An 11,082-nucleotide genomic window follows, 5' to 3' on the forward strand; every position below is an offset into this window, starting at 1 on the left:
CGATTTTTTCTGCCCCATGTAATTACAATTTTTAAAAAATATTTAACAGCAAGGCTCGTTCCTGCGCTCAACAAGAGTATCTGTGAGGGGTTGCAGTGTTGTGTCACCACCACCACTGCCTAAGGCACAATTTTTCTGCCCCTGTTTAACAGGAGCGCGTAATCCTCCTGGTGCATCAACACTGTGCGGCTGCAGAAGCCAGACTTCTTTATACGCTGTATGAGCACCAGTTGTTCATTAGAGCATATTTGTTGTTAAGTTGGTTCTAATGTTATATTTTATACGATTCTCACTGCCTTCACCTAGTGCATCTCCTAACATAATGACTTTTTTGTTTAACCTGTGGTAATACTATTGCTTGATAAAAAGCAACTCTCACTGCTCTGACCACCCCCACTTAGGGCGGCCTCCCGATTGGACACCTCAGTGCTAATCGGGGGTCCAAAGAGTAATTATATTGAAAGATCAGTCTTTCCTCTACCCTTCTTCCTCTCCCTCTCCTCCCCCCACCTTCTCTACTCTTTCTACCTTTCTACCCCTCTCACTGTCCCATTTTTCCCTCAGTGGTGTTGCCCCTCGGCTGAGTGGGAACTTGGGCCGGGGACAATTGCTCTCCTTACTTTGTTAACAGTGGTTGCCATCACGGTAGACGGCACTATGGGTCTCCTGAAGGTCACCTCCCTCAATGTACATGGCCTTAATGTACCAGAAAAGCGCTCACAGCTCCTAGCTGACTTGCGCAAAGGCAGAACTCAAATTGCCTTTTTACAGGAAACGCACTTCCATGGTGAACGCATTCCTAAATTGACTAATGGGGCATTCCCGATGGCATACCACAGCCTATCACCCATCTCCAAGTCCAAGGGGGTCAGCATCCTTGTAGCAAAGTCGGTACCGTGGATGTTTGAGGTGCAGTGGGTGGATCCGCAGGGCCGCTTTCTCCTCCTGAAAGGGAAGGTGTTTGACGTCAGGTCACCTTCGCCAATGTCTATTTCCCCAATGTGGATCATCCACAATTCTTGCGGAAGCTGCTACCTTAGCTACTGGAGTTCTCGGAAGGGATGCTTATTTTCGGGGGGGACCTTAATTTTACGATGGATCCATCACTAGACGCCTCACGCGGCGCATCTCATCTCTCCTATGCGCGTCTTAAGCAGATGAAAGCAGATCTTCATGCCTTGCACCTGATAGACCCCTGGCGGTTGTTACATCCCCAGGATAGGGACTATTCGTTTTTCTCCCAAGTCCATCACTCCTATTCGAGACTGGACTACTTGCTGCTATCTCATAAAGACTTAGCTAGAGTGGTGTCTACCTCCATAGATGTCATCTCTTTTTCAGACCATGCACTGATACACCTGACACTCAAGTTGGGTCCGGTGACCCGAACTCCCCCTTCGTGGAGACTAAATGAGGCTATGCTGCAGTCGGAGGAGATCCGTTCAGAGGTACTGGCCAAGTTGCAGGAGTATTTCTCCATCAATGAAGACTCAGTTACCAATCCCCTGGTGGTGTGGGAGGCTCACAAGACGGTTGTAAGGGGCAACTTAATTAGCATAGGAGCCCGCCTTAAACGGGAGAGAACACGTCGCATAGACGAACTCTTTACCCAGATCCATTCCCTAGAGTGCTCCCCTAAGGCTAGTCTTGCACAATCCACCCATCAGGAACTCCTCAAAGCACTCGAAGAACTTCGCTCACTTCTATTTCATAAAAAGAAACAAAAACTGGCATGGGCACGCCGTACAATGTACGAATTCTCAAATAAACCCGGCTCGTTACTAGCCAGAGCACTGCGAGGCCCCCCGTACCAAAACCTATACCTCTCACATCTTGACGTCATCCTGCCAAAAAGTGACCGCATCACCAGATATGGCAGCAGAATTCCGATCATTCTATGAAGGCCTCTATAATTTAGACAGGCCACCTTCTGAGGACCCTAATTCCGCTGGGGGATTCACCCCACGGTCATATCTAGCCACATCTGGCATGCCCTCACTCCCGACCGCTGTTCAGGAAGAACTGGAGGAACCCATTACCACAGCGGAGTTGGGTGTAGCACTGGCAAACTTGAAGCCAAGGAAAGGCCCTGACGGCTTCACACCAGCATACTACAAGACCTTTTTTGAGACGCTTTCTAAACCTTTGGTATCTGCCCTTAACTCGATCACAGAAGGCAATTCCTTTCCTATAGACGCCTTAAGAGCTTACATATCCCTTATCCCGAAGGAGGGGAAGGACCCACTGCAGTGTTGGAGCTATTGGCCGATAGCTATCCTGAACACCGACCTAAAATAGTTTGCCAAGATACTGGCCAATAGGATACTCCTACATAGACCAAGCCTAATCCATAAGGACCAAGGCTTCGTACCACAGCGGGAACCCCGTGACAACACCATCAGGGTGGTAAACCTAATCCATACAGCCAAGACCTCACGGCGACCCCTTCTCCTGCTGTCAACAGACACGGAGAAGGCTTTCGACCATGTTGACTGGTCCTTTATACAGGCCACCTTAGAGCACATAGGACTTCGCTCGTCGATGCTCAGTTGGATCTTATCCCTTTACTCCCACCCTACGGCTGTGGTCAAGGTCAACGAGACAAGGTCGGGCTACTTTAACATTCACAACGGTACACGACAGGGCTGTCCCCTGTCCCCGCTGATCTTCATACTCTCACTGGAACCCTTCTTATGTAGGATAAGGGCGAATTCAAGCATTATCGGATACCACAAATCTTCTGGGGCCCATAAAGTAGCCGCCTTTGCGAATGACCTCATCTTTTTCCTAGCAGATCCACTTTCCTCGATCCTGGTCTTACTTCACTCTATACAGGAGTATGGGGCTCTCTCCTTGTCAAATTAACCTAACCAAATCCTCCCTACATAACATCACAGTGGGCACAGACATAGTACGCTGCCTGCGTTCAGAATACCAATTACACTGGGCAACCAACACTATCCCCTATTTGGGAGTCGACATCACATCCGACCCTGCCAATTTGTATCAGGCGAACTTTGCCCCATTACTTCTACGTCTTAAAACGGATCTCCACCACTGGCATTCCCTTACTTTAACATGGTTTGGACGATGTAATGCCATCAGGATGACCGCCTTGCCTAGGGTGCTTTACCTGCTACAAGCCCTTCCCATTCGCCTCCCTCCTCCATTCTTTAAGCGAATCGACTCGATGTTTCGCAACTTTGTCTGGTCGCATCGAAAACCACATATTAGACTGCAACTCCTCCATATGGCAAAGCACAGGGGCGGAGTTGGCCTCCCTGATGTGAAAGCCTATTATAGGGCAGCACATCTCACTAGAGTGGTCGACTGGCATTGCCATGCAGGGGCAAAACAGTGGGTGGCAATGGAGTTGGAGGACTCCGATGACACGGCCAAGAGCTGGCCGTGGATCGTTACTCCTCTGCCGAGTGCCATCACCGACCACCCCACGCTAGGGAGCACAATTCAGGAGGTCAGAGATACCTTCCGACATTCCTCGGTATCTCCGATACCTTCCCCTATGGTGCCAATTCTGGGTAACCCGGACTTCCTGCCTGGTCGTCGGGGTCCTATTTTTAGGTGTTTGATGGCGGGGGGGAAGCGGCTCCACCTTCATGACTTTCTAGGCCCGAACGGCCAACTCACAGAAGATGCGGGGATGTTGGCCGCAGACCCTCTGTTGGACTTTTGGATCGGTCTCCAACTGCGTAATTTTCTACGCCGGACTCCGGGCATATCGTGCACGGACTCCGGGCATATCACGCCAGCTCACGGAGCTGGAACAAATCTGCCACTGCAGAGAATCAACCCACCACTGTCTGTCTCTATTCTGAAGCATACCTCCAAGAGGTAGCACAGTCTGAATGATCCCTGGGGCTCGGGTTGCTTCCTAGTCAGGGGGCACCACCGCCGTTTCCTTCTTCCTCACCCTCCCCCCCCCCTTTTTTTTTTTCGCCTCTTCAGCTCGCTAACTTTCTGCCTACTCCCTCTTTTTCCTTCCCCACTTGCGGGAAGTCCTATCCCCCTCTTTTTCCTTTCCCCCTCACCTGTTCCCCCCCAAATTACCCCCAGTTTTGGTCAGGTTTAGTCAGATAATATGAATATCCTGTTTTACATTACCCATCTGTTGCGTCCCATGACTGGACTCAGCTGGTTCTTGGGAGGTATCCCTCCCAGTCAGCTGAGAATGTGTTTCTCACTGTATGGCCTTGGTAGCTATACAAGCCTAAGTGGGTTATTAAGATGACAATCAGGAAGCCTCCTCGGTTAGGCACACAGACAGCTCCATCATACAGCTTAACCCATATATGTACTTTACAGAATGCATAACCGAGGGAATTGTTGTTTGACACTGAGGATATGACATCTAACCCTTTATGTGACATGTTTTTATTTTTATTATTCTTGTATATGCTGTCATCTGCTTTTAACTCTTAAACTGTACCATATTGGAAAGAAATAAAGGAATTACAAAAAAAACAGGAGCGCGTAATTACAATTTTTGATCTAATATTTCACAGCAGGGCCTGTTCCTGCGTTTAACAAAAGTATCTGTGAGGCTTTACAGTGTTCTGGTACCACCAACACCTAAGGCCCAATTTTCCACAGAGTGTATAGGGCAAGCCGTATAGTAGATACAGGCAGTCCCCTATTTTCAAACATCCGACTTACAAACGACTCCTACTTACAAACGGAGGGAGACAACAGGAAGTGAGAGGAAATCTACCCCTAGGAAGGGAAATTCTCTCCTGTAAGAGTTAATATGGGAGAAAGGTGTCTCCACTGATGTTTTATCACGAATCCTTGTTTCCCTAATAACCCAAAATTTTCTAAATCCAATTGTCATTGGGACAGAAAGTGAGCTGAAATCTTCTGAACAGGGGCACAGACAGCAAAAAAAAAAATGTTACAGGGTGATTATCCTGCCCTATATTATCCAAAAAGCTTAAAAATATATTTTTGGGCTGGAGCTACACTTAAAAAATGTACTTGTTCCAAATTACAAACAGATTCAACTTAACAACAAACCTACAGTCCCTGTCTTGTTTGTAACTCGGGGACTGCCTGTACACTGCTGTTCAGAGTATATAGGGCCTGGGGGCCCCGCGCCTTTTTTTTTTATTTAGGTGCAGGGTTCCCCTTAATATCCATACCAGACCCAAAGGGCCTGGTAATGGGCTGGGGGGGTAACATTACATTACAGCTGCAAGCAGTTTTGAATGACTTTTTTTCCTTTAGAAATGTCATTTTGTGTAGGGACTGTTCTAACACCTGAAAAATGTGCCACTTTACAGGCATACTATAGACACCCCCCAGGCACGATATTTAAAGGAATATTACACTTTTATTATTTCACTTTAAGCTTCATTAAAATCACTGCTCCCGAAAAAACTGACGGTTTTAAAACTTTTTTTTGCATTGATACATGTCCCCTGGGGCAGGACCCAGGTCCCCAAACACTTTTTATGATAATACCTTGCATATTAGCCTTTAAAATTAGCACTTTTGATTTTTCACTTTCAAGTCCCATAGACTTTAACAGGGTTCGCGTGTTCGCACTAATTTTTGGTCTGTTCGCATGTTCTGCCGCGAACCTAACCAGGGGATGTTCGGCTCATCCCTATCACAGACACAAAGAGAGATTACCATGCAGCTAAACATTTTTTAAAAAATTACATTACACTCCTATATTTGTGATGCGACACAGAGCGGAAGGCAAGCATGCACCGGATGCTGTGTGACCCCGAACAGGAAATTGCCTGTTCCTTTGGCGCATAGGGACATAGGGTATTGATCAGCCAAACATGTACATAGGGGTATTGATCAGCCATGACACCACAAGTTGCAGCTATAACATGGGAGTCCATCATTACAAGTTAAAGTGTTACTAAACCTAGGACCCTGCATTCACTATATCTGGTCTCCCACAGTACACAGAATATGGAAATAAACTGCTAAATACCTTTTGTCATCAGCAGTATCATTGTCTGCTTAAAGCTTGTAGGAGAAATTTTTATTCTACTCTGACTGTCCTTCGAGGCTGCAGGACCCTTAACTCTCTGTCTGGACAGTGCTGATTGGACCTGTGCTAATCACATGCACCCTCCCAAGAAAAAAATAGCTCTCTAGCAATACACACCAAACTGAGCATGTGCAGAGTGACACCAAAGGCTCTGCCTTATCAGGAAATGGATTGGGGACAGTGGAAGAAGGGGTGGATCAGAGAGGACAGGATCAAACAGCCATTTTACACAATGTGGAGGATTAACCCCTTAGGTTCCACAGTGAGTATAACAAGCATGCTTTTCTGCATATACAGACTGATTTTACTGTTTTGGGTTTAGTAACACTTTAACCCCTTGCTGACCAGCTCACGCCGATATACGTCGGCAGAATGGCACGGATAGGCATATTAATGTACCTGTACGTCGCCTTTAAGACGCGGCATTGTGGGCCGTAAGCTTCGTGACTGTGATCAGGGGTCCCGTGGACTCGATGTCCGCTGGGATACCCGCGATCGTCTCATGGAGAGGAAGAATGGGGAAATGCTGATGTAAACAAGAGTTTCCCCATTCTTCCTAGTGACAGGACACTGATCACAGCTCCCTGTGTTTGGAAGCGGTGATCAGTGTCGTGATACATATAGCTCACCCCCCTACAGTTAGAACACATCCCTAGGACATACTTAACCCCTTCAGCGCCCCCTCCTGGTTAACCCCTTCACTGCCAGTCACATTTACACAGTAATCAATGCATTTTTATAGCATTTTTATAGCACTGATCGCTGTATGAATGTGAATGGTCCCAAAATAGCACCAAAAGTGTCCGATGTGTCTGCCATAATGTCGCAGTCATGATAAAAATCGCTGATCGCCTCCAAAAAAAAAATATTAATAAAAATGCCATACAACCATCCCCTATTTTGTAGATGCTATAACTTTTGTGCAAACCAATCAATAAACACTTATTGCGATTTTTTTACCAAAAATATGCAGAAGAATACTTATCGGCCTAAACTGAGGGAAAAAAATATTTTTTATATATTTTTTGGGGATATTCATAATAGCAAAAAGTAAAAAATATTGCTTTTTTTTAAAATTGTCGCTCTTCTTTTGTTTATAGCGCAAAAAATAAAAACCGCAGAGGTGATCAGCTGTGTCTGTACGCTTCTGTTGTAGTATTTTTGTGTTCCGCTATGATTTAGCTTTTTATCAATAAAAGCATTCATCATTATACCGGTGTGCGGCTTCCAGCTTTTCTTGATTGTCCAAATACCACCAAAAGAAAGCTCTATTTGTGGGGAAAAAAAGGACATCAATTCTGTTTGTGAGCCACGTCGCACGACCGTGCAATTGTCAGTTAAAGCGACGCAGTGCCGAATTGCAAAAAGTGCTCTGGTCTTTGGCCAGCCATATGATCCGGGGCTGAAGTGGTTAAGGCAAGGACATTGAAAATACACTAATACCTAGTTACAACAAAAACATTTGAACATTGTACAATGGCTTTAAATGAAAAAAATGTCATGATCAGAAGGTGTTTTTGATTCTCTTTACTGTATCCAAAAAAGAAAACTATTCCTGCGAGTTCAGCTACTGTGAGCGATGGTATTTAAATCTCAGTTTCCTGGGCCTGCCACACATACTATAATGGATTTTTCTAGTGTTCTTCAAAGTTTTCAAAATGAATACTTATTATTAGGAAATTCTTCCTTTATTTATAAAAATATGAAATGTTCCCGAATTTCAATAAAAAATGCTACATTATGGTATCCTTTAAGACAAATAGCACTCTTTGCAGGTATGTCGGCAAATATATAAAAATCACAATACAGATAACATCCAAAGATACAAAAGATGCTAAATTACATGTGTCAGAATGTCTGTAATTTAACTTCAAACTCTGTGCAGAATGCTGGGAAAAGTATTGATCCAATTATGGTAGCAGGGGATAAGGTTCCTTGAAAATTCTGACTACAAAACAGACTTGCTTTTTCTTGTGTTTTTTCTGGCAGTTATTGAAAATTCTGTCTGATTTCAAAGAGATATTGAATCGTACTTTGTAATGGCATCAAATTACAATATTTTTGTAGCAATTCCCTATGTTGTGTAAAGGAAAACTCTACTTTCATTCAAAAATTATTCATGTATACAACTGCTAAAAAAAAAAAAAATCAAGTTTCACTTCTTCACTACCATGTCAACAGTATTTCTTTTTTATGGGGAGGACATTTTCATAAGTCAATGATGGGTGTGACCACCCTTTTACCTTCAAAACAGCTTCAATTCTTAGGTACACAGTTTTTAAAGGAACTCAACAGGTAGGTAGGTTGTTCCAAACATCCTCGAGAACTAAGCACAGATCTTCTGTGGATGTAGGCTGCCTCAAATCTTTGTGTCTTTTCAAATAATCCCAGACAGACTAGATGTTGGATCAGGGCTCTATGGGGGCCAAACCATAATTTCCAGGACTTCTTGTTCTTCTTTATGATGAAGATAGTTCTTAATGACATTGGCTGTATGTTTGGGGTTGTTGTCATGCTGCAAAATAAATTTGGGGCCAATTACATGCCTCCCTGATGGTATACAAGGAACCTCCACCAAGCTTCACAGTTGCCTGCAGACACTCATTATTGTACCGCTCTCCAGCCCTTCGCCAACAAACTGCCTCCTGCTACAGCCAAATATTTCACATTTTGACTCATCAGTCTCGAGCACCTGCTGCCATTTTCTGCATCCCAGTCCCTATGTGTTTATGCATAGGACATGGAAACAAGGCTAAGCGACTCCACTGTGCACAAAAACATAGGAACTGGGATATATATGTAGGATAAAAAATGATCTGTCACAGTTAAAACCTCAAACGTAAAAGAGCATCATATCCAAGCGCCGCTTCTGTCAAAATGATATTATATAAATTGACACATCTGCATATAAATTGGTACATGCAACAGTGATAGCCAAACAATAAATCACAGAGACGGAATTGAGTAAACGTGAAGATCAAGTCCGTGGTAGGCTTCATAGAAGGGAAATAATCGGATAGTGCACAAATCACCTTATTCCCGCCCCGTGCTCCACATGCCCCTTTGGGGTTCAAACTCACCAAGAAGATGGAAATAACAGGCATTCACGATATCCCACTGATTCTCTGCGTCGGCCGGCTCAGAGGATCACAACATCTTTTTCTAGGAGTCTTCCAGGACAGCCTCTGAGACATAGGGCTCCTCCCTCAGGGACAGGATACACGTATACAAATTATCTTAAAAGGTGGTCCTCCAGGCCTCCCGCTTGAGGATGAGGACGGCTTCGTTATCCACTCAACCAACTCTTCTGCATGTTGTGGCTCAATAACACGGCCAGCAGCAAAAAAGGACAAGCGTGCCCCACAGCCACCAGCAGAGGATGCACCATGTCCAAGACCACCACTGTTGACTGTAGACACAGAGGCTGCTTGCCCTCTTTTAGTGACCTGTGAGCGTCTGTCTCTCCTTGGTGGCCTTCCGGACATGATGTATTTTTTGTTTTGCAACACCACGCTACACTGTATTAGATACTGTTTACACTGCCTGAAGTGTATTAGAAAGTGTACAATGGCTGCACTGTATTGTATACTGTGTACACCACCAGAAGTGTAGTAGAAACTGTACACACTGTATTAGATGCTGTGTACACTGCCTGAAGTGTATTAGAAACAGTACACCACGGAATGCACTGTAGATTTAGGCTACACTGAATGCAGAGTATATATGTATATATACTGTAATATATATTAATATACCACCTAATGTCTATTAGAAACTGTACACACTGTATTAGATACTGTGTACATCACCTGCACTGTATTAGCAACTGTACAGCACAGAAAGCACTGTAGATATTGGCTACACTGAATGCAGAGTATATATATATATATATATATATATATATATATATATATATATATATATATATATATATATATATATATATATATATATATATATATATATATACTATACTAGACTGTGTATATACATATATACAGTTTGGACGGAAAGTATTCAGACCCCCTTGAATTTTTCATTAATGTACACACAGCACCCCATATTGCCAGAAAAACACAGAATTATTGACATTTTTACAGATTTATTAAAAAAGAAAAAACTGAAATATCACATGGTCCTAAGTATTCAGTCCCTTTGCTGTGAAACTCATATATTTAACTCAGGTGCTGTCCATTTCTTCTGATCATCCTTGAGATGGTTCTACACCTTCATTTGAGTCCAGCTGTGTTTGATTATACTGATTGGACTTGATTAGGAAAGCCACACACCTGTCTATATAAGACCTTACAGCTCACAGTGCATGTCAGAGCAAATGAGAATCATGAGGTCAAAGGAACTGCCTGAAGAGCTCAGAGACAGAATTGTGGCAAGGCACAGATCTGGCCAAGGTTACAAAAACATTTCTGCTGCACTTAAGGTTCCTAAGAGCACAGTGGCCTCCATAATCCTTAAATGGAAGACGTTTGGGACGACCAGAACCCTTCCTAGAGCTGGCCTTCCGGCCAAACTGAGCTATCGGGGGAGAGGAGCCATGGTAAGAGAGGTAAAGAAGAACCCAAAGATCACTGTGGCTGAGCTCCAGACATGCAGTCGGGACATGGGAGAAAGTTGTAGAAAGTCAACCATCACTGCAGTCCTCCACCAGTTGGGGCTTTATGGCAGAGTGGCCCGACGGAAGCCTTTCCTCAGTGCAAGACACATGAAAGCCCACATGGAGTTTGCTAAAAAAACACCTGAAGGACTCCAAGATGGTGAGAAATAAGATTCTCTGGTCTGATGAACTTTTTTTGAACTTTTTGCCCTTAATTCTAAGCGGTATGTGTGGAGAAACCAGGCACTGCTCATCACCTGTCCAATACAGTCTCAACAGTGAAGCATGGTGGTGGCAGCATCTTGCTGTGGGGGTGTTTTTCAGCTGCAGGGACAGGAAGACTGGTTTCAATCGAGGGAAAGATGAATCCCCCCACGTGGGGGGGACCAAACGCCCCCTCTCTGTAAGGCTTGATGAGCATATAACGAACATCCTGACAGGGTTC

This window comes from Aquarana catesbeiana, linkage group LG01 (assembly GCF_042186555.1).
Source record: "Aquarana catesbeiana isolate 2022-GZ linkage group LG01, ASM4218655v1, whole genome shotgun sequence".
In the NCBI taxonomy this organism is placed as follows: Eukaryota; Metazoa; Chordata; class Amphibia; order Anura; family Ranidae; genus Aquarana; species Aquarana catesbeiana.